A 23,323-nucleotide genomic window follows, 5' to 3' on the forward strand; every position below is an offset into this window, starting at 1 on the left:
ATATGCATTACCCATGGATATTATGGAGCTATACGCCTTAGATTTACAGAAGAGAAGCAATGCTTCTCTTATCGTGCTCCTTATTCCTCTTCCTTCTTTCCTATCCTGTGGGGCAGAGTTGCTACAGATTGGCAAGATTCTAGGACACTGGACTGTGTTTGCCAGTAGGTGCATTAAAAGATCATGGACTGGGCTTCCCTGGTGGCGCAGTGGTTGAGAGTCCGCCTGCCGATGCAGGGGACACGGGGTCATGCCCTAATATTACCGTCTGATTTTAGTTCAGCATTTACAGGTTGCTTAAAAGTTACTACATGAAACAAGACACCAGCTAAACCAAGTATGTTTTAGATTGAAAATCATTAACCTAGAATTGCAACATGTCTATTCCAGTGGTTCTCAAACTTTACAGGGCATCAGGATTACTGGGAAGACTCACTGAAACACAGATTGCTGAGTTTCTAGAGTGCAGCTCAAAAATCTGAATTTCTAGCGAGTTCCCAGGTGAGGTTGATACCACTGGTCTGGAGACTACATTTTAATAACTATTGGTTTAGATCTTTAGGGGTACCTAGAGAAAGTAGAGTACTATTTTCTCTAATCTGAACCCTTTCTTATATATATATATATATATATATATATATATAATTCATAAAACATTGTGTTGAACAAGAGAAGTCAGAGCCCAAAGAGTTCATACTGTATAATTCAATTATGTAAAACTCTAGAAGAGGCAAATCTAATTTATAGAGACAGAAAACAGATCAGTGGTTGCTTGGTGCTTGTGGTGGGGGGCATGTAATACAAAAGAGCATGAAGGAATTTTCAGAAGGGATGATGGAAATGATTATATCTTGATTGTTGTGGTGGTTACATGTGTGATTATAGTTTCAAAACTCGTCACACTTACACTTCACATGGGTATATGTTATTTTACGTAAATTATACCTCCATACACTTGATTTAAACAAAGAGGTCCTGAATAAAGATTGAGTTCTCTCTGGTGCTCTCCTGTACCTCTTTCACCTGTGCTGCAGAAACAGTCAATAGATTTAGCTCACCTTTCTGCTTCCATGTGACTTGAATGAGGGAAAAGTCAGGGCCTTCCTGCTTAGAACATGCCCAGCTAACCTTTTGCTCTTATCTTGTATCATGAAGCCTTTTCATTTGTTTAGTTTTTGGGCTTCATTTTTGGCAGGTGAGGTGTGGTAAAATCCTGAAGTTGGGTTTGGACTTACAGGGAGAAAAGGTGTTCCGTCTCTAAGCCTTCAGACTTGCTCATGTGCTCCAGCCCAGCTTACAAAGCCTCTGCGCTGGGGTAAGAGCCCAACTTTAGCTGAGAATGGGACACTTACTTTCCTTTACCATTGTTCTTTGGGTATATAGCTCCCTCAGGGACGTTTCGGAGAAAGATGGCTGAGGTTTAGGACATGATTTTGGTAATCCTAAAACACTTGGATAAATACTATCTAAACATCATAATTCTTTTAAAAATAAGTCTTCCACAGGCATACCATGCTTATTCAGGCCTCACTGCCTGTGCACATATCATTGCTTCAAGCAGGAACGTCATTCTCCAGTCTTAATACCTCTCTGGGCTTGTCAGATACTTATTTTTTAAAAATCCAGCTTGGGTCATTGTCCCTAATCCTTTCCACCCAGCAGTCTCAAAGCAGATCTGTGTATTTCTTGCTACATCGTGCAAAAGAGACAGGGACTTGACTGTCATACAAGTCTGAGTTCACATCTTGACCTGCCACTTGATCTGCCACTATATATATATATATATATATATATATATATATATATAGTCACTGAGGTTTAGAGATTGATATACATATTTATGTGTTCTTTTCATTTCTGAAATGGCGATGATAATTCCTACTTTTTGGGCTGTTTTATATATTGTATGAAATAATTAAAGTACACAATTTGCAAAATGAAGATGAATAATATATTCTAGCTATTATTATTAGACACTGGTGGCAGAAACAGCTCACAGGCTGTTCTTGCATCTGGGTGTGGACATATGGCATGGAGAAAATGGAATGCGAGTGCTGTGTGTCCCTCCAGGGGCAAGGATTTTAGAAGAGGGTGTCCCTTCTCCCCTCTCTTTTCCTTTCCATTGGCTAGAAGCAGAAAACAAAGGGACCATAGGAGATGGTGGGACCACAAGATAGATGGAGCTTGGGGTCCTTAAATCACCACCTGGAAGAAAGCTGTCTGTTGCCCAGTAACACCTGCGTTGGACTGTATAAGGAAGAAACAAGTTTATTTTGTGTTGGGTCCCTGAAATTCTGGGGTTTATTATAGCAGCTTGTGTTAATTACCTTAGTGAATTTAGAAATGGGCACTTTGAAATGAGGGTGAATGTAAGAAAAACCTAAAATATGTTGCATTGACTCAGCAGTTGGGTGGTGGGTGGCACAGACACTGATAGTGAAGGCTGGGAAATTGGAGACCAGTGGAATTGATGGCAAAGCATTTGGTAAATCTGTTGTTACTGATAACTTCAAAAGGCAGGCCAAGTGCCTTACAAGCCTTTTTCTCCAAGTGAGAGATAGGTTATCACTTATTGCAGTTTAACAAAGTATCACAAGACAGAGATATGCTGCTCAGGCAAGAACTGGTTTGTACGACAGCAGAACTGAAAGGGACCAGATAGAGGCCAGAAATTTGAGGCTTCACAGGACTGGAAGGGAAAACTACTTATTGGCTCAAACCAGTAGAAGATGCGACTGAGAAAAGGCTTGAACAAGAGGTGCATTTAAAAATCTCAATTTACTAGATGCCATGCTAGCTTCTAGAGAGGTTATAAAATAACTAGGGACTGTTCTCTGCCCTCGAAGAGTGTGCAATTTACAAAAAAGGATAAAAGATGTACAAATGGCTGTAGTGGACACAGTTAATGATTGAAATATTTGTTGCTCTGAATAATGGAGGAATTACAACCCTCTGGCGGGAGCCCAGAGAAGGGTTTCTCAAGGGCGCAAGGAAGCTTGGGCCTTGTTTACCCATCGAGCCCTCAGAATCATGAACGAATGAACCTCAGTCATCTTTCAAATTCATCTTTACCTTTTTGAAATATTAGAGTTCAAGTTTGGTCTGTGGAGTAGCAGCTGATACCTGGCGCACTGGAGGATCCTTCCAGCCAGCCCATGACTTCCCTATTGACATTCTTGCCTGACTTCACAAGTAGTTCAGGCCGAGACCTGCTCGGGTTGCCTCCTTAGGGCCTCATTTCTGTAAAGGTAGAAGAGGACCCTGCTATCCTCATCCTTCTTCAACTGCCCCGAGGCTATGAGATGGTCCAGACCTTAAAGCACTGTGTGTTTGCCGAGATTGCTTGTTTTTATTGTCTCTTGTTGTTTTTTTTTTACATCTTTATTAGAGTATAATTGCTTTACAATGGTGTGTTACTTTCTGCTTTATAACAAAGTGAATCAGTTATACATGTACATATGTTCCCATATCTCCTCCCTCTTGCGTCTCCCTCCCTCCCACCCTCCCTATCCCAAAGCACAGAGCTGATCTCCCTGTGCTATGCGGCTGCTTCCCACTAGCTATCTATTTTATGTTTGGTATGTATATATGTCCATGCCACTCTCTCACTTTGTCACAGCTTACCCTTCCCCCTCCCCATATCCTCAAGTCCATTCTCTAGTAGGTCTGTGTCTTTATTCCTGAGTCTCTTGTTTTTTTAATAATCATCTTTGGGCAAAGAATAAGAACTTACAGCCTCTTAGTGTTTCCTGGCATGGGCCTAGTACATTTTTATCTTGTTTTTATTGCCTCTTTGGCTGCAGAGAGCACTTATCTAAATATAGAAAGGTACACCACTATGGAAAGGACTGGAATAAAATAACATTTTCTTTCCAATCAATCCCCTTGCATCTTCTAGTGAACACCAGGTACTGTTCTTTTGTCAAAGTGGCAAGAGTGGGCAGCAAAAAAGAAATGATATTGAATTGTGGAGCTTTCCAAAGTAGAAGTCAATGACTGCAAGGCCTTCCAAGGTAGCGGGGCCAAGGTAGTTAGTGCTCTGGGCCGGCTCTCCTGTGACCTTGGGCGAACCACACAATGACGGTCAGCAGCACACACCTGTCCTTTGGAGGAAGAGCAGTGTAGTGGAAGGGGCGCAGGCTTCAGCAGACCCAGATTGGATCTCCTGCCCAGCCCCTTATTTATGGGTGACCTTGGGTAAATTACTTAAACTCATCTATAAAATGGGTGGTACTAATAAAACCTATCTCTTAGGGCCCTTATAGGGGTTAGATGAGGTGAATATATGTAAACTATTCAACACATTTTCAAGAAATGGTAGCTATTACTTTTTGTAGGCTGGTATTTTATAGCATTAATGTTTCAAACGTGACCATATTTTCAATTTTGTTTCTGGGGAAATTATATAAATTTATTCTTGATAATAACAAAAAGCAGCTCTTATCTACCATATGAATCAGATACAAGTCTCTAACTACCTTCATTCATTCTGGGAAGAGGGTTTCATTGCTGGAGGCAGCGCTGTGTAGTGGTTAGAGCGGGGGGCTCTGGCATGAGTCTTTGGGGCTCAAATCCTGGGGTGTGATCTTGAGCAAGTTGCTTAACTTCTCTGGGACACAGTACTTTATCTGCAATTCCAAAATGAGATTTTTTTATGAGCTTTAACCCACTTTGCATAAATCTTCCTAGTTTTGTGCAGAAATATTGTGATTGAGTCTAGGGGACTCCCCAAGACCCTGAGGGGGTTCTGTAATATATGTTACATGTGCCATGTTATCTTTATTAAATCTGAATTCTGAATTTCAAAACTCATCTGGCTCTAAGGATTTTGGGTAAGTGACCCATGACACACCCTCATAAGGCTGTTTTGAGCTACATTAACTTCATGTAAGCCTCTGAGAATCTTATTGGCTATTATTGTCACCCTTGGAACAATTCTTTGAGGCAGCAATTATTATCCCATTTTATAGATGAGGACAATAGGGTACAGAGACGTTAAGCAGCCAGATAGCTCATATGTGGTAGACCTAGAATCCAAACAACACATTTCTGACACCAAATCCCACGCATCCTATTGAAAGATTTATTCCCAGAGCCCTGCACTTGCCCTGGCAGAATTAGTCCCAATTAAGTTTCCACTCAGAGAAGTTAGGAAACACCATCAGCTGGGGCTGCCCTTTCCAAACATCTCTGCAGGGAGACCAGCTCTGACGTGGGCTCCCCACCCTCTTCTCATGGCCATGCAGAGGAGGGGAGAGTAGGGGTGCTGGTAAGGCTCCCCACAGGGGGCTGCCAATGACACAGCATGATGAGAGAGCCTGGCCTGTACACTGTCCTGCTGCACGCCTCTGTCCATTTCTCTGATGGCCACCCTTTCTCAGTTTGCTTCCCTCTGGAAGATGACACTGAGAAAAGGATTTCAGTGCAAGTAGTTGATTTGTGAAACACAGGAAACACCATTTGCCATTTGGCAGTGAAGAAGGGAAGGGGAAGCAGCCAATAATAGGTATATTGTTATTCATTTTCTACTGCGAGTAACTGAAACTCCACAGGGAAACGTGAGGTCACAGTGTAAAACATATGCCTCAAAATGATCCCACCCAAGGGATGAGGGAGCTGAGTTATTTATACCCCATCCCTGGAGAGTCATTGGTTGAGGGTTACTCCCAGGGACGTCCTTGGCAGACAACCAGAAGCAGCATGGCCTTCTTTATTCTGGAATATGAAGTCTAGGAGATAGGAGTGAAGCACTGACAGGGGCTGGTACACACCCTTTAGCCCAGTTCTGTGTTGTAGCAGAAATAGCCTTATTTGTGAAAAGCCCAGGATGAATGATGTCTCATCCACCGTGGGTTTGATGTCCATTGACAGACTCACCTACCCTCAAAAAATTCCCACCATACTGCCTGCTGTGGTGCCTGAAATTGGTGCCAGTCTCCAGAGGCCACCAATAAAATGTCAGGATGCTACCCAAGAGAAGGAACAAATGAGCTATGACCTTTCCTTTCCTAGCCAGACTTGCCTCAAGGGAAAGGAACTTGGATCAAAGATGTTTTAGTGGAAGAAATGTCAAGAAATTTCTGATGGGGTGAGTCATCACCGGCGAAGACCCTGGATAATCTGGGGTGCCAGCTGCCAGATCGGAGGTAGACATGGAAAAGGTGACCTCTGAGGAGAGTGGTACCAATGCGGGACCCAAAAGTGTGACTCAGAGAAGGAAGGAGCCCAAAGGGACATGTTCCTACTTCCCAGTTGTATCCAGATCAGGGGGCCCGGAAAGGGAGACTCCCTTCACCGCTGCCGAGACTGTGAGTGCCCGGAAGATAGTGACCACATCTTCTTGTCTTAGTATTTGGAACTCAGCACAATGACCAGCAACTCGTCTAACTAAACTCATCTTTCTTTTTTTCCCAGAAAGAAATATTTCATTTTAAAATATATTTTCTCCTGGTGCTGTGTATACCTGGGCCTATGAAACCCCCATGAATGCAGGCGAAAGCAGTATTTTGGAACCGACCCCAATCGAGACTCTCCTGGTCTTCCTGTTCTCGCAATTGAACCACCAGGCTTTTCACACACTTTACATTCTCCTTTCAGGCGGTGATCTGCTGGATGCCAAATTCTTAATCTCTTCTTCAGTTTCTGCAGCACTGGAGGCCATGTCTGGCCTTTCCTATGGCCTAGCTTCTTGCTCTTCCAGAGCCTTGAGGCGAAAGGCTCTATCCCAGTGAATTCAGTGCTCTGCTCTTGCTTCCACCTGCCAGTTCCTTTCTGACTTTTCTACTAGCAACCCTACATTCACACCAATGAGCTCTCTGTATTTCCACTTCTCCTTCTATAAAAACAAGCAACACCACCAACAAGTTACTTATTGGCTGTGAGACTTTGGGCAAATTACTTAACCCTCAATTTATTCAGCAATAGAAGGTAGAGAATGCCCCTGACTTCCCAAGCTTGTGGAGAGGACTCGGTGAGGTTATTATGAACTGAATTGTGTTCCGCCAAAATTCATACGTTGAAGCTCTAAGCCCCGGGGTGACTGTATTTGGAGTTAGGCCCTATAAGGAGGTAATCAGATTAAAATGAGGTCATAGGGTGAGGCCTTAATTCAATAGGACTAATGTCCTTATAAGAAGAGGAAGAGACACCAGGGGTCTTTCTCTGTCTCTCCTTGTGTGCACAAGGAGAGAAAAGGCATGTGAGGACACAGTGAGAAAGTACCATCTGCAAGCCAGGAAGAGAGGCCTCACCAGAAACTAAATTTTCTGGCAGCTTGATCTTGGACTTCTAGCTTCCAGAACTGTGAGAAAATTAATTTCTGTTATTTAAGCCCCACAGGCTGTAGATTTTGTTATGGAAGCCCTAGCAAACTAATACAGAAGTAACCCATATAAAGGGCTTTGCTGTGGCACCTGACACAAGGTGGAGAGTCATTAAGTGTAGCTATTGCTATTACTATTGCTTCTAATAAAATACCCTCCTTTCTAGGAGAGAGAGAATTCTAGAAATCCTGTACCAAACAGTTGCAAATCCATGTTAAGCTTCCGATGAAAAATTGAGGACATCAGAAAGAAAGTAAACCACACTCCCTGAAATCTTCCAATCCTATTCCTGTATATAAGTCATAATGATTTGGGTCAAATAATATGAGTGCATCTTTCCTCTGAGGAACTTAATGTGCTTTTGCCAACTACTTATCCATCAGGCAAATGTCTTCATCCTGAGGCTGAGCTAAGAGAATGTCTTAGATGGCCAGGCGCCTGAGACCAGGACAGTGCACAGGGGGGGCACTAATAAAATATGATAATCGCATTTGTTCCACTCTCTCTTTAGTTTAGGTTGTACAGCCTGGAAGCAGGCCAGACTGGTCCATTTTAGGAATTGCGGGGTTGAGCTTACAGCACAAGACATATTTTCCTTCAAGTTGGCCTTGACTCATGGCTGTTCCATCTCTTAGAAGCATAGCTAACTCTGACTCATGGACACATCAGGGAGAGGGACCTCCCAAAACTCCATTCTCTCACCAAAACTCTGAGGTTCTGGTTTCATAATTCTGTTTACATTCCTTAGGACGCCTCCACCAGGGCCCTCCAAGTAGACTTCTGGGCTTCGGACCTCCTATGGACAGATCGGGGAGGGGACAGAAGAGGCCTCTTAAGCAACTGTAATCCTTTTTGTCTTTATTTTTAATCCAAATGAATGCATTAGAGATGGTACTAAAATCTATGTGGGAAGAAAGAACCATCTGAGATCATCGGTCAGAGCTCTAAGTGGTGTGGAAAGAGAAAAAAAAATGTGCTGAGTCCTGATAAATGGGAAGGGGGTTACATTGGCTAAATTGAAACCAGTTGAAGGGGTTCTTTTGTCTGGGTTTTTTTTTTCCCCTCAAATTTCTCTTTAAATCAGTGTTGTTCAATCAGTGTTGTTCAGCTGTCCCCAGAGACTACAAAAGACACAGATCAAATTTCTATTGTTCTTTCTTGTTACTGCCTCTCCACCCACCCTGGCTTCACCCAGAAGGGTGTTGTAGCCTATAGGATCCCTTGCCATTTATTCCTCTGTCACAGATGGATGAAGTGCTCGAATATGAATCATTAAACCTACTTCTTTTTGTATCTCCCAGATGCTAAGTATTTGTTCTCTGATTCAACGTTGATTCAATGTATTCATTAAATCCAAACATTTACTCAACACTCACCATGTGCCAGGCCCTCTTGAAGGCACTGGGTATGCTAAGGCAAATGAGACACAGATCCTGCCTTCAAAGATCTCCAGTTTAGTGGGAGAGCAGAGAAATAATTACTAACACATTGTGGCAGAGGAGGACGGAGCATGGAAAAAGGCTTTGAAGAGAGTTGTACCAAGGGATATGGAGCTCACCTTCCAGGAGGGAAGAAGAGAAGCCCCTTAGTGGGAGGGCAAATGTAATGGGGAAAAAGAAGCAGCCAGCTGATCGCTTTTGAAAGAATCAATCTTTTTAATATACGGCCAAAGGCATCTAGGGATGTTGGTGTAGACTGCAGACAGCTTTAGCTTGGGCACCAAGAAGCAGCCTCGGAAGGTGAAAGCCTGGGTGGAAGAAACTTTCTCATATTGAGCAGCACTATGTAATCATTTGGCTCAGAATGGATGGAAGGAAAAGAGGGAGGGAGGGAGGGAATCACCTTACATACTTGAGGAATCACCTTACATACTTACATACTATCATAAAAGATACAACTAACAAATACCAAATTCATTGATTCCCTTATTTCTCAGAAGACTAAGGAATGGACTGACCCTGTACCAAACCTATGAAAGTTGTTGATTTAGGAAAAGCAACGATAAGATGATGTCTTTTACTACATAGGGTGATATTAAGATGGACAAAATGAAGTATATATCATTATCTGGTTTGAACAATATAGTTAATTAGCATGTAGCTTTACGTTGGTGGCCAAAATCTGCTATAAACAAGTCGGAACGCTATTCAGATTGTGTCATTTCTAAAAAAAAAAAGGTATCCAGAAAGGTGCCCTGGTGTATACCTACACAACTGTCTATTTACTAAGTTAAAGCTCAATTTAAGGATTGCTGTAAGGATTTCACATGAATTGAGGCCAGTGGTAAGACTTGTACGATGGCCATTGGGGAGGAAGAAGACGCAGTGGGAGCAGGAAGTCTTCCTGAGAGCACCCACACCCCTCTAGAGCTACATTCCCCTATTTTTTCTACTTCCTTCCCAGTAACTCATTGGGCTTAACTAATGGGATTTGGTTTTGACTTTATCTGCTTAACATTTTTTTACATATCTATAGACCCAGATAGTGGTGGTAAAGAAGTTGACTCAAACTTTCTCAGGCCAGACATTAGATGACTTGAAATCATGTCTTATTCATCTCTGCACCCTGAGTATCCAGAGTAGGTGCTCACTATGTTCATTGTATACATTAATGGACCTCCTTGCTCCACCTAGTTTTGCCACTAGAAAACCAGGTTCTTCAACAAATATTTATTAATTACCTACTCCTTGCCAGGTGCTGTATCCGGCCTTAGGTTTGTAAGAGTGAGCAAAAGAGACATGACCCTGACTTCCAGGAGCTTGTTGCCCTTAAAGAGAAACAACAATTAAATCTGGAATTATAAGAAATTACGATAACCTCACAGTATGGGAAGTGGGGTGTTGATGGGGTCAATAACATGGGTCCACATCTGTTGGGGAGGTGGATCAAGCAATGTTTCCTGGTATAAGTGACTCAGAGCAAGTTAGAGTTCTCAGCTCTGCTAGGATTTATAACCTATTTAGAGAAAGAAAACTGTCATACATACAAAAGTAAGAAACAGAATGATGTAAGATACTCTAAACTCAGTGTTAGATCATGGATTAGAGATGGTAGAAAGGGTGAGATCAGAGGGCAGAAGTAGACATGGATGTTTTCAGGAGGAAGGGGCTCTTGACTGTCCTTGAAAGATGGGTAGAGCCAGTAGAATGGAATAAGGGGAGAAAAGGCTGAGGTGAGAATTGCACACAATTGGACAGGTGAGGCCTAGATGAAAGAGAGAGGCTGAATTAGGCGAGACCTGGAAAGTCGGGAAGAAATAGAAGTACAATAAGCACAATCATATTGTAGTTATTATTCTTCATAATGTGTTAAAAGCTACTATCTGTCAAGTTCCAGTCTGGGTTAGGTTCTAGGCAGGAAGTGTTTAACAATAGGCCTACAATCCATCCTCCCTCTTTACCGGGGGGAAGCCCATGGGAAAGACAGAAGGAAGGTAACTCAGTCAAATCTTCATGTAAGCATGCTAATGATAGACATCCAACTAAGCATACTAATGATATTTGCTAGTTGCAGGATCCTTATCTATGAAATGCTTTTATAAGGAGATACCTGATCTGCCTGGGTTGCTCATTTGTTACAAATCTAGAACCTATGGATACGTTGAGCAAGGTTTCTGGGAAAAAGTAAAGTAAATTAGGTAGCTATCTGAATATAAATATGAAGGTACTTCCCAGTGACTCTTTTCCATGTAGGTGATGTGGCCATATATATGGCTTAAAGGTTTTCTGTGTTCATCTGGGCAAGAGAATATCTGGATGTGGCGTAAAAGGGCCTGGGCAGCTGCATTAGTCTCAGACCACTCATTGCTTTACCTGAACCTTGCAATGACCTGTTTCACTGATGTTATTAGTAAAGCTTGACACTGGGTAAGATCTATTCTTATGAGTATGCTTTAACAATCTGATCCTTTGTGTTTTCTTAGGTACGTTACATATATTGACTCACATCAACCCTCTAAGATGCTCAGAGGAATTAGTGAATGTGTCCAATGTCACACAGTGAGGAAGCAGCAGGCTTAAAATTTAATCACAGATCTGACTCCCCAGACCATACTCTTCCCACTGCTCTATACTTTCCCCCTTTTTAAACCTGAGTAAAACATAACAGGTCACGGGGTAGGGGTTGGGGGGGCAGTCAGACCCTAGGGCAGCAGTCCCCAACCTTTTTGACACCGGGGACCGGTTTCATGGGAGACAATTTTTCCACGGACCGGGGTGGGTGGGGAGGGTGTTTCAGGCGGTAGTGCCAGCGATGGGGGAGCGGCAGATGAAGCTTCGCTCACTGCCCTGCCACTGACCTCCTGCTGTGCAGCCCGGTTCCTACCAGGCTATGGCCCAGTACCCGTCCGTGGCCCAGGAGTTGGGGACCCCTGCCCTGGAGGACCATCAGGAAGCCCCACAAGCCATTTGAGAGCCACTTCCCCAAAGTACAGTTTTAATGAGAAAACCCTTTTCTGGCATAAAACCTGATTCATTTGAGACCCAAAAGGTAGTGTTTGTGTCACATTTTCCATGGAAGTTCATTTTCACCAGAGGCAAAACAGTTGTATCTCCACTGGGACTCTGCAACTCATGGAGAGTTTGTGTGCTATCAGGGGAATAATAACACATTCCTTGAATGCTGAGAGAATAGCCCAAAGACTCTGCCCTTGATCAGATTAGGTGATATGAGTTGGTGTTTCTCATTCCATTTTTAGCCTTAAAGCAAGCTGGGCCTTGTGGGAAGACTCGCTAATTCCTGATGTGTTGGATCAGCCATATTTCACACGGGCTGCAGTTTTATGAGGACATTTGTGTCATTCATTCACAGCTCTGAGTTTTGTGGGTCTTTCTTTAAACATAGTGCTTTGCCAAACATTAGGATCAGCTTCCTTTCAGGGAACTCAAGTTTCCCTTTTTAAAAAACTAGTGTATGAACAATGGGAAAGGAGGTAGACCATATCATGGAATCCACTTCTTTTTTTCTGGAGAAGTAAGTGGTTTAATTCTAGTTGCCTCAGATCAAGGAGTCTTATTCTTAGGGGACAGCTGCCTAGTGCAGCACCTTGGTTCCCGTTAAAAGCACCACAGGACATTCATAACTGGGATATGACAGATTGCCCCATGCCTGGATCTCTTGCTCAGGGCTGCCAGCATCATTAATGGACAGATGGAGCCATCCTCCCTTCCTTGGCTGTGTCTGTTAATCAACTTTGGAAGTAGCTATAATACCACCAGCTAATAAAAGTGCTTAATAAATATCTAAATTGCAATACCCCCAGAAAGATGTCCATCTTGGTAGAAAAATCTGACAGAAGAGTGTCAGAATCTTTATTTCAAATCAGAGCAGACCCATGCAGACCTTGTATCTATATGTAGCAGTATGTTGAGGGGCACTTTAACTTGGGTCTTACTAAGAAAAGCAGAAAGCTTAGTTGAGAATTACTGAAACCTATAGAGCTGAGCTGAGAGAAGACAGTTGCCTGATGTAGACCTTAGGTTTGTCTTCTGGATTCCACTGACCCTCTTCTTAGGCTACACTGTTAGTATCCTGCTCTGATCTGCACTGGGATATTGCTTTCTTGCTTCTAGACCCTTACTGTTTTCAGAGAGTCCTCAGTCTTTGTTTATACTTTTACCCAATGTTCCCTTTAAATACAACCTTTCTCAGTTACAAAGGAGAATGTGATTCTTTCCAGTGTGTGGCAAAATACTGGCTATTTACTTTGTTTACTACCAGCTTATTTGCTGATGGTCCTATGCCTTTCCAAACCCAGCACTAGCTATTCTTTTTGTCCTGCTCTTTATGTTCTTTATTTTGCCTGTCATGTAATGGAAGAAAATTATAATAGACACATTTTTTAAGGGAAGAACAATCTCCAGCTGAATACGAATTTCCTGCAATGTGTTGTAGGGCTGTCTTTGTAATACCATAGTCCATTGGAATCATCTTGGCTGCAAATAAACAAATACTTAACTAATATTAACTTAAACAAGGAGGAATCTGTTTTATGAGGGTGATTGATATAGTAACAGGGTAGTAAAGATTCCATATTGACTTATCTGTCATTCTTTAGTCTCTCCCATATGGATGTAGGTTAACCATCTAGCATTAAGCATTATGTCTTCACAAAAATATCCAAAGGAAGACAGGGAGAAAGTGCACACCATTCGAGTTTTATCTCTCTTTTTTAAATAGGGAGGAAAATTTTTTCCAAAATTTCACCCCCTGGCAGATTTCTCCTTATTATCAAGGGTCAGGATAGGGTCACATGCCTATGTTCTACCTATGATGAACCTGGGAAAGTAACTGGCCTCTCTAGTGGAAGTGGACTTCTGTGTGTAAAGAAGAAGGAGGGGGAAAAGCTGCTAGGTAGTCAACCACTGTTATGGACTGAATTCATATGTTGAAAACCTATACCCCAGTGTGAGGATATCAGAAGATGGTGTGAGGCCTTTGGGAGGTAATTAGGATTAGATGAGGTCACAAGGATGGAGCCCTCACAAATGGGATTAGTGCCCTTATGAGACTCAAGAGAGAGCTTGCTTCCTCTCTTTCTGCCATGTGAGGATACAAGGAAAAGTCTGAAACCAGAAGAGGACCCAACCATGCTGGTGCCCTGACCTCAGTCTTTCAGCCTCCAGAACTGTGGGAAATGCATTTCTGTAAGCCATCCAGTCTATGATACTCTGTTATAGCAACCTCAACAGACTAAGACGACCACAACCATCAAATACCTTTAAAGTGCAATAGCCCAGGGATGGATTATATTTAATAATCTCACACTTGCTGTCACATGGACCACACATACAGTTAATATGGAGTCATAAAAGAAGAGACCTCACAAGTTCAATATAAACTCATCCTCTCAAAACTCTATCTAAAAATCTATCTCAGTTTTTAAAAATTGTGGTAAAATGGGTATAATATAAAATTTGCCATTTTAACGATTTTAAGCATGCAGTTCAGTTAAGTACATTCATTGTTGTGCAGTCATCTTCGATCTCTAGAAAGACTTCATTTTCCCATACTGAAACTCTGTACCCATTAAAGAATAAATTCCCCACTTTCCCCTCCCCCAGGCAACCATCATTCTACTTTTTGTCTTTTTAAAATTTGGCTACTCTAGGTACCTCATATAAGTACAATTATGTATTTGTTCTTCAAGCTTATTTTCAAAATATCTGGTAACCTCTCTTGAAATACCCTTCCTGCTTCTCCTCTTCGCAAAACTCTTTCCATCCTCCAAGGCTCAATACCAAGATTTTCCAGTTGCTTCAGCCCGTGGGGATCTCTCCCTATCCTGGACTCAGAATGCTCAGAGTGCTCAACTCCCTTACTCCCTTGGCCCTTGTGTATACTGTCCCAAGCCATATCTTGCATTATTATTCTATATTACCCATCATTTTGTGAGTAATTTTCTTCTCTCTCCAACTATATTGTGACCTCCTAAAGGGCAGAGACTGAATGTACCTTGCTTTTCTTTTCATCCTCCACAACCTAAGCCTTCTATGCAATAGACACCCAGTAAGTACTTGTTAAATCCCCTGCTCCTCTTTAGGGAAGCTGCATAAACCAGCTGTGTAATCAACAAGCTCTCGCTTAAACCTGATCACACTCTCTCTGGTTGAAACTTAAGTCCATTTTTTCTTATTTGATCTTCCTTGAAATGGACAGCAAACGTCCAGTGTCCTCATTAAACCTCTATCTATACTTGAGAAAGGTTAATGCATCTATGTTAGCTTCTGCTTTTCCAGGCTAAGTCAAGATAATAAGGCAGAACCACTATATTTACACAACAGTTTTTCCTAAGAAACCCATAACATTTCCCTCACATTAAGATCAGTTCTTTTTAGTAGTTAAAAGTCAACAAAGTTTTCACAATCTGGGAAGGAATTCCTCTGTTGTAAGTCATAGTTGGGAATTCCAGAGCCTCTGGCAAGCCTTTATTTTTTACAAAAACTCCTTTATTGATCTGGTGTGATATGTACTGATACCCTGAGGATAGCGCACACACACACACACACACACACACACACACACACACACACACGCACACCTGACCCCCTTTACACAGCCTTGATCACAGCAATGCACATTACTGGATCATTTCTATTGATAAAATCAGAACAGGAGTTTACCAGAAAGTAATCTAAAAAACTCAAGGATTATAATTTTGTGTCCCAAAATCTTAGATGTACAAGGGCTGGATGTGGCTTTTTCTCTGAGTATTGCTGATTAAGTGACTAGTAGAAGATTTTAGCAAGTAGGATTTTCTAAGGATGAAATATTGCTCCTGTGTAATTGATACGAGCAAATTTAACTGAAGTAATTCTAAGAAATGGTAATTATAGATGTATTTCCAACTCAATTTTTCTTCCCCAGCCTATAATGAAAAGACACAGAGCTCAGGCCACTGGGGAAAGTGAGAAGCAGCTGGGGTTGTGTACTTTTGGTGAAGACACCCAGGTTCCCATCTCAGATGACGTGTCTGCAGAGTCATGTGGAGGTGCAGATGTGAGGAAGATTAATCTGCTCGCTTAAAATATCCTGAAGTATGAAGAAAAATGATTTGAATCTCAGAATGTTTGCAAGCTAGTTGAAGGTTAATTAATATCTGGTTTGTTGAAGTGGCTTGTTGAGGGGTTTCATAGAAACCATAGAAATAACAATAATGGTTGGGTGAACAGAGGGTCACCCTAGGGCACCTGAAGGGAACCTCTGTGGGATTATTTCATGAGGTTTCTCTTTGGTTTGATTGTGTTTTTAAAGGTCTGAGAAAAATTAAGAAATTTTAGGCCTGCTTCAGATTGGTTTATAAAACACTCACATAGTGGTGCACTAATGCTTAATGAAGGAATTTTATATCTTACGCACAACAGTTTTGACAGCAGTCGTAAACATGAAAGGTGGGAGGAATGGCAAGCACTGTGGCAGCACTGAGGTCATTCCCCAATCAGAAGAAAGAGCTGCCTGTGACACATGGCATTTAGAAATGAAGTATTTGATCCTTGAGTTTTGGGTAGAGTCACAAAGGAAGGCTCGCAGAGACAAAAATAAAATCTTCTCTAGGAAAAAAGAGCAGAAGGGATATTTAGAGTAGGTTAAAAGTATGAATGTTAAGAAAAATAACATTTTCTCTTTGAAAAGAGTAAGTAGATAGTTATGGTCTTTTTATTCCACTTTGAAGTTTGAGAACCAATGCAGCCTCCCCGGGGAACTGCAGACAGGCCAGGCACTTTCATAATATTCATACATTTATTCACTTATGTATTCCTCCAGTCATCATTCATTAATTATCTGTCCAAAATCATTTATTGGGGACTCATTATATTTCAGGCATTGAGGCTATGATGATGAATAAGAAGTAGCTATGGGCACACAGGACAAAGATCCCCTCACTTATCTGGGATTGCCGGGAAAGAATTCACAGAAGATGATATTTGAAGTGGGTCTGGTAGGACGAATGAGGGTTCAGGGTAAGAGAAATAAAATCACACTGAGAGAAGGGTATGCAGAGGACAGGGGACAGCATTAGAGCAATATGGTAGAGGACCAGGTACAGAACACGCAGGAGCAGTGGTAAGGGAGAGCTGAAACTGAGACCTTAGTGCACGAGGAGGCCATTTGTCCTCCAGCTCAAGGGCCAGAAGGCAGAAGTGCAGCCCATGGGCCCTCCTCCCATTTTGCACACACACACACACACACACACACACACACACACACACAGGAACCTCTCCATCAGTTAACCCCCTCTTGAGAGCAGAGTTGACTCTGTCTGCTGTATCCCCCAGAGCCCAGAATTCTAGGAACAGCACTGTAGAGTACTTTGGTCGAGGACCCAACATTAGTTTTGAAGCGTGAGAATGACATACACACATTACCTCCAGCCTGTAAGTTCACAGAGGCAGGACTAGGTCTGACTCGTGCCCTGCTTGGTCTCCTGTGAAGACCTGGTATGTGTAAGGTCCTCCTTAAATATTTGCTGCACGAATAAATGAACTAAATGAATGGGGCAGAGTGGAGAATGGACTAGCATGGGAGGAGGCTACTCTCAGGCCACTTAGGAGACTGTTATAAGAATCCAGGTGGGGCTTCCCTGGTGGCGCAATGGTTGAGAGTCCGCCTGCCGATGCAGAGGACACGGGTTCGTGCCCCAGTCCGGGAAGATCCCACATGCCATGGAGCGGCTGCACCCATGAGCCATGGCCGCTGGGCCTGCGCATCCAGAGCCTGTGCTCCACGACAGGAGAGGCCACACCAGTGAGAGGCCCGTGTACCGCAAAAAAAAAAAAAAAAAAAAAAAAAAGAATCCAGGTGAAGAATCATGGTGGGGTTGGAGAGAAAGGGCCAGAATTTAGACCAGCACTCCCCAGTAGAACTTTCTGCAATGATGGACATGTTTTATTCTGCACTGTCCGTTACACTAGCCACTAGCCACATACAGCATTGAATACTTGAAAGGTGGCCAGTGAGACTGAGGAACTGAACTTTTAATTTAAATTTAAATAGCTATATGTGGCTATTGACTACCATATTGGACAGCACAATTCTAGGGTTTCTGTGACAGAATCAAAAGAACTTTTAATAAATTGGATTTATTTATAAATTCAATCAACAAATATTCATTGACTGTTTACTAGGTTCTGGAGGAGAAAATTGGGGCTGATATGCGGCAGTTGTGTGTGCCATGCCAAGGTGTTTAGACTTTGTAATAAAGAGTGGGAGGCTGGGGCTTCCCTGGTGGCGCAGTGCTTGGGAGTCCGCCTGCCGATGCAGGAGACGCGGGTTCGTGCCCCGTTTCGGGGGGATCCCGCGTGCCGCGGAGCGGCTGGGCCCGTGAGCCGTGGCCGCTGGGCCTGCGCGTCCGGAGCCTGTGCTCCGCAAATGGGAGAGGCCACAGCAGTGAGAGGCCCGCATAACGCAAGAAAAAAAAAAAAAAAGAGTGGGAGGCTGGACAAGCTATTTTAGCAGGATTGGTCAATGAAATCTTGCTGAGAGGTGATAAGCTGAGAGTTGGATGATGAGAAAACTATGGGGATTAGGAAAGAAAAAACCCAAAACCCAAAACAAGAACTAGAACAATCATTGATGAAAGAAAGCAATAAGATTCAGCCTGAAGACACTTCAAGCAAGAAGGTACCTGCACCATCTGCAAGTCTAACTCACTCATTTTCTGTCTCCAGAAAGGAAATCGAAGCCCAGAGAGGTAACTAGACTTGCCTGTGGCCGCACAGCTAATTAATAACATAGTTGGGAACAGACTTAATCTCCTAACTTCCAACTTCGCACCCTACTGGGTAAGTCTGAATCTCATTTTCCTTGCTAGTAAAAAGGTTATTGTGAAAAATGGAAAATGTAACATAGGCGAGGTGTTAAAAATGGTAGCTATATTTATTATTGGATTTGTTTCAATGTTACAGTGTTCCTCTCAAGTAATTATGTTATTAATAATAACTAGTATTATTTTAGTAATACAAAAACATAATGCAAAAAATTTAGTAATTTAATAATGCAAAAAGCATGAGAAAGGCAGTGAATATTCAACTCATGATTTGTTTTAGTTATACTTGTTTGGGGTGAATCTCAGCTTTGGGCCTGTGCAATCAATGTCAGGCACCACCTGCCATTTGCCTAGAGGCAGCTGCCGGAATTACAGATGCTGTCAGGAAAGAAATAACCAGCCTCTCCACTGCTGGCCTTGCAAGCCCACCTTGTTAAGTGATGGCAAGTATCACAGTTCTAAGGTCTTTTTCTCTCTTCTGAAGAGAAAGAAAAATGAGGCTGTGGTTTTCCCAACAGACAGAGCTGTCATCAAGCTCTTTATGGAAAGCTGCTGTAGACAGGGGTTGAAAAGACGATGAAGGCTTTAACACAGTGTAAAAGTTGAAATGATGAAAAGGGTGCACTAAAAGCATGTGACCCAAGAAAGGATTTTCTGCCTTCAGGGTTAGGCCTTCATTTGGTTACTTGCCTTTTTATATCATACTCCCTCCCACCACACTTCTGCCCTTTGAGCTTCTATTTTTATAAATATTCAGATAGGACAAACAATATGATGAATAAGGTCATAGCTTTGCCAGAGTGATGGTGTTGAAATATCCATGTTGACTCTCCTTGACTTCTCTGTGTCACTTGACTTTCTGACCACACCTTTGGTGTTCAGCGCAGGAGTTTGGACCCCAAGCCCATGCTCTATTGGTTCTGTTGTGTTGCATCTGAGTTTGATGACTATGGAGCCATCTGTGCAATTATCAGTAATCAATAGTTTCATATACCTATTGCATGATCGCCAGAGTAACACTGACAATGAGGCATTGAACAACTGCAGGTTGCATGTGAAAGAGTGACCTGAGAGCCACATCTGAGGCCCACTGCCCACTGCCTCATCACTCCAACCCTCCCTGGCCAGGGCCAGGACCCTCTCCCCAGGCTGTAGCCCCATCACCTCCCATCATTCCCAAGTATCAGTAGCCATCAGGATAATGCCTCTGCACTTTCCAGCCCTCTGGTGCTCCCAGTGTATCCTATAGTGGACACAGTGACATACTTGGAGCCACAGAGGCAGAAGGTCCAAATCACTGGCCTGAATCCAAGCAAGTGTGGATTCCATACCTCTCTCTACCACTTAGTTCAGCTTGGGCCAATTATTTCATTTCCCCAAGTCTCCATTTCCTCAAGTGTGAAGCTGGAATAATGTCTACCTCATAGGATACTAAAGAATTTTTAAATTATATTATTGTATATGAAAATGCTTTGAAATTAGAAAGTACTACTCAGATGAGTGCAAGACATTTTCATTAGTCTATGCTACATGGTATTTTTGTGGAAAAAATAAAACCTAATGAATATTAAATTATACTCATATCTAGCCAATATTTTATAATAAGTATAAATGGAGTATAACCTTTAAAAATTATGTCACTATTTTGTACACCTGTAACTTATATAATATTGTACATCAACTGTACTCCAATAAAAAAATTATATTCACACCACTTCATTCATTCATACATCCATTCATTCATTCACACATCCATTCATTCATTCACAAAGTTTTATTAGACAACCAGTCTGGGCCAGGCACTCTGTCAAGTGCTAGGTAGTTATATGATTGTGAAAGCCCAGATTCCTCATGGAGTTTACAGTTTATTTAGGGGAGGGGGACATTGTAAGCCACTAGTCATGCAAATACATCTATAATTACACAGCATGCTAGGTGCTATGAAGGGAAACGTGCATGTGGATTAACAGTAGAGGGGCATAAATATGAGACTTGGTTGAGTTGACTTATGCAAAGCAAGGGCCTTTTAGGGAGCAGGAAGTGCATAATGGAAGACCTCAAGACAGCAGAGCACTTGGCAAATTCAATGATCCAACAGGCCCTTGTGGCTAGAACACAAGAAAGAAGAGGGATTGTGTTGCCAAAATCAGGCAGGCAGAGCAAGAGTCACAGACGACTCCTAGGATTCTCTTATGAGAGAGCTGAGAAGTGTGAGACTAGTGGAAGAAATGTAAGTAGAAGTTGTAAGACTGAGAGAATGTTCTTACTAGAGAAATGCAGTAATGTGGTCCATTTAATTTGAGATAGGATAAATTCATAAAGATTCTAATCTCTTGGGTGGTGAGAATTTTTACAGCAGTGTTCAGGATTTAGACACAGACATATAAATTAATTTTTACATTGTTATTTGTAACTTTCCACTTCACACTCCTCTATCTAAACATTCCTACATGTTCGTAGTCCATAAACTTGTTATTTTTATCAGCTGTGTAGTATTCCATCGTGGTATTTTTGGTGCTTCTATACACTTGTCTGCTTTTTCGTTCTTTATAGTTTTTTCCCTTAAAAATAGTGCTGCTGGGAATATTTTTGTTTTCCCACGAGTTATTTTCTTGGGTTACATTCCCCTCATGGGTCATTTCTCTGCATGTCAGATAGCCGCTCTGATGCTCACAGTGTTTTGTGTCAGGCTTCACTTGCCCTGCCTGGGTGGGAACTAATTCCCAGGGTACCAGATGCTTCAGGGAGTTGGTGGGGGAGGGGCAGTGGCAGGCAGGAGGAGGATTTTCCTCATTGGATGTACAGAGAATGCAGGTTGTTGTGTCAATACGCTAATCCTCTAGGATGTTGCCTCTATTGGGGTTTTTTATGCACTCAGAACCTCCATGGCCCTTAGCCTGACAGGTAACTCGTTCTCCCTCACTTTGCAGTTTCCCCCAAGGGCTTTTTAAGTTCTGGTGAGTGTTGTATGTGGAACAGAAAGGTGCGAGGGTAGTGGCAATGAATTAACTTGTTGTTAGCAGGAAGTGATTGTGAGATGAGGCATAAAATCTCTGTGACTGTAATTAACTGAAAGTTATAATTACATCATCTAAGGCAAATTGTTCCCTGAGTGTCAACATGTTAACTTATTCCTTTATTTAATATTTCATTCTAACTTTCTAGATGTGGTTGAGAAATTAGTCAGGGACCAGCTTACCAGGTCAAGCAGGTATCTGGGAAATTCATCCAACTAATATATTTTCCTTGCCTGGTCGTATGTCACCTGCTCATCTGATCTAGTGTATCTTTTCAGCATTTTTAATTTATTATTAATTTTTTAAATTGAAGTATAGTTGATTTACAATATTGTGTTAGATTTAGGGGTACACCATAGTGGTTCAGTATTTTTGCAGATTTTATTCCATTATAGGTCATTACAAGATAATGGGCATCCCTGTGCCGTGTTGCTTATCTATCTTATATGCAGTAGTTTGTATTTGTTAATCCCATACCCCTAATTTGTCCTTCCCCTACCTCCCTCTCCCCTTTTGGTAACCACCACAAGTTTGTTTTATATATCCATGAGTCTGTTTCTGTTCTGTATATAAATTTATTTGTATTATTTTTTAGATTCCATATATGAATGCTGTACCATATTTATCTTTCACTGTCTGACTTATTTCACTAAGTATAATATTCTCTAGGTCCATCCATGTTGCTGCAAATGACATTCTTTCATTCTTTTTATGGTTGAGTAATAGTCTATTGTGTGTGTGTGTGTGTGTGTGTGTGTGTGTGTGTGTGAATACCATGTCTTCTTAATTTGGTCAGAAAGTTACTGGAACAAAACAGAGTAACTGAACTCACTTGATTTGGGACAAGAGTATAGCTTAAGTTCAGTTCTCTGGGGAAAAAAAACCCCTCAATTCTCTGTGTCAAATATAATACAATATAATAATTTAGTCTACAGTTGTTGAAAACTGGGGAATACGTTCCAAAAGTTTTCTCTACTTTATCAAAGCAAAAGAAGACAAAAATGGAACATAATAACCAATTATCCTCTTTCTCAAAAAGAATATGTAAGAGGGGAGACAGGATCCTGATGGACTCTCAGCCATTTTGGTCAGGACCACCATCACTTACTGTCAGTGATGTCTGTAGTTAATCATACTGGCAAGGATATTAACCTGCAGCACCTATGGAGTTTTACGCTTGACACTGTATTCTTATCTCACCACTGTGAGGTGGGTTTTGTCAAGATCACAAAGCAGTGAGTGATGGACTCCGATTCACTGCTCCTCACCTCTTCTCTACCCTGAGGACACAATGGCTGGAGGCCACGTAGGGTAGCAGGACAAGACCATGCTGCGAGCATGGAGAATTGCTGGTCATGTTAGCCTCTAATCTGTTAGGTGAGTTTAGGTAAGTCACATAAACTCCCTGAGGTTTTGCTTCCTGTAAAGCAGAAGGGACTCCTGTTTTTTCTAACTCCCATTGCGAAGGCTCGTCAGATAATAGCTGTGAAAGTTTTTGGACAGTCAACCATAAGTCATAACAATAGGACATTATTTTGTATTGTGATCACTGTGATGATGTAGCAAGATTCTCATATGAGACATGGTAGCTGCTCTGGGGTAAAGATTCGCAGAGGAGTCAAATTCGAATGTCACATCCAGTGAGGTTGAGATTCAAAATGAATCATTTGATATGCTGACATGCCAGGGAATCAGATAATTCACAGCCAGGAAGCAGCAGG

Source organism: Lipotes vexillifer, unplaced genomic scaffold (assembly GCF_000442215.2).
Source record: "Lipotes vexillifer unplaced genomic scaffold, Lipotes_vexillifer_v1.1 scaffold97, whole genome shotgun sequence".
In the NCBI taxonomy this organism is placed as follows: domain Eukaryota; kingdom Metazoa; phylum Chordata; class Mammalia; order Artiodactyla; family Lipotidae; genus Lipotes; species Lipotes vexillifer.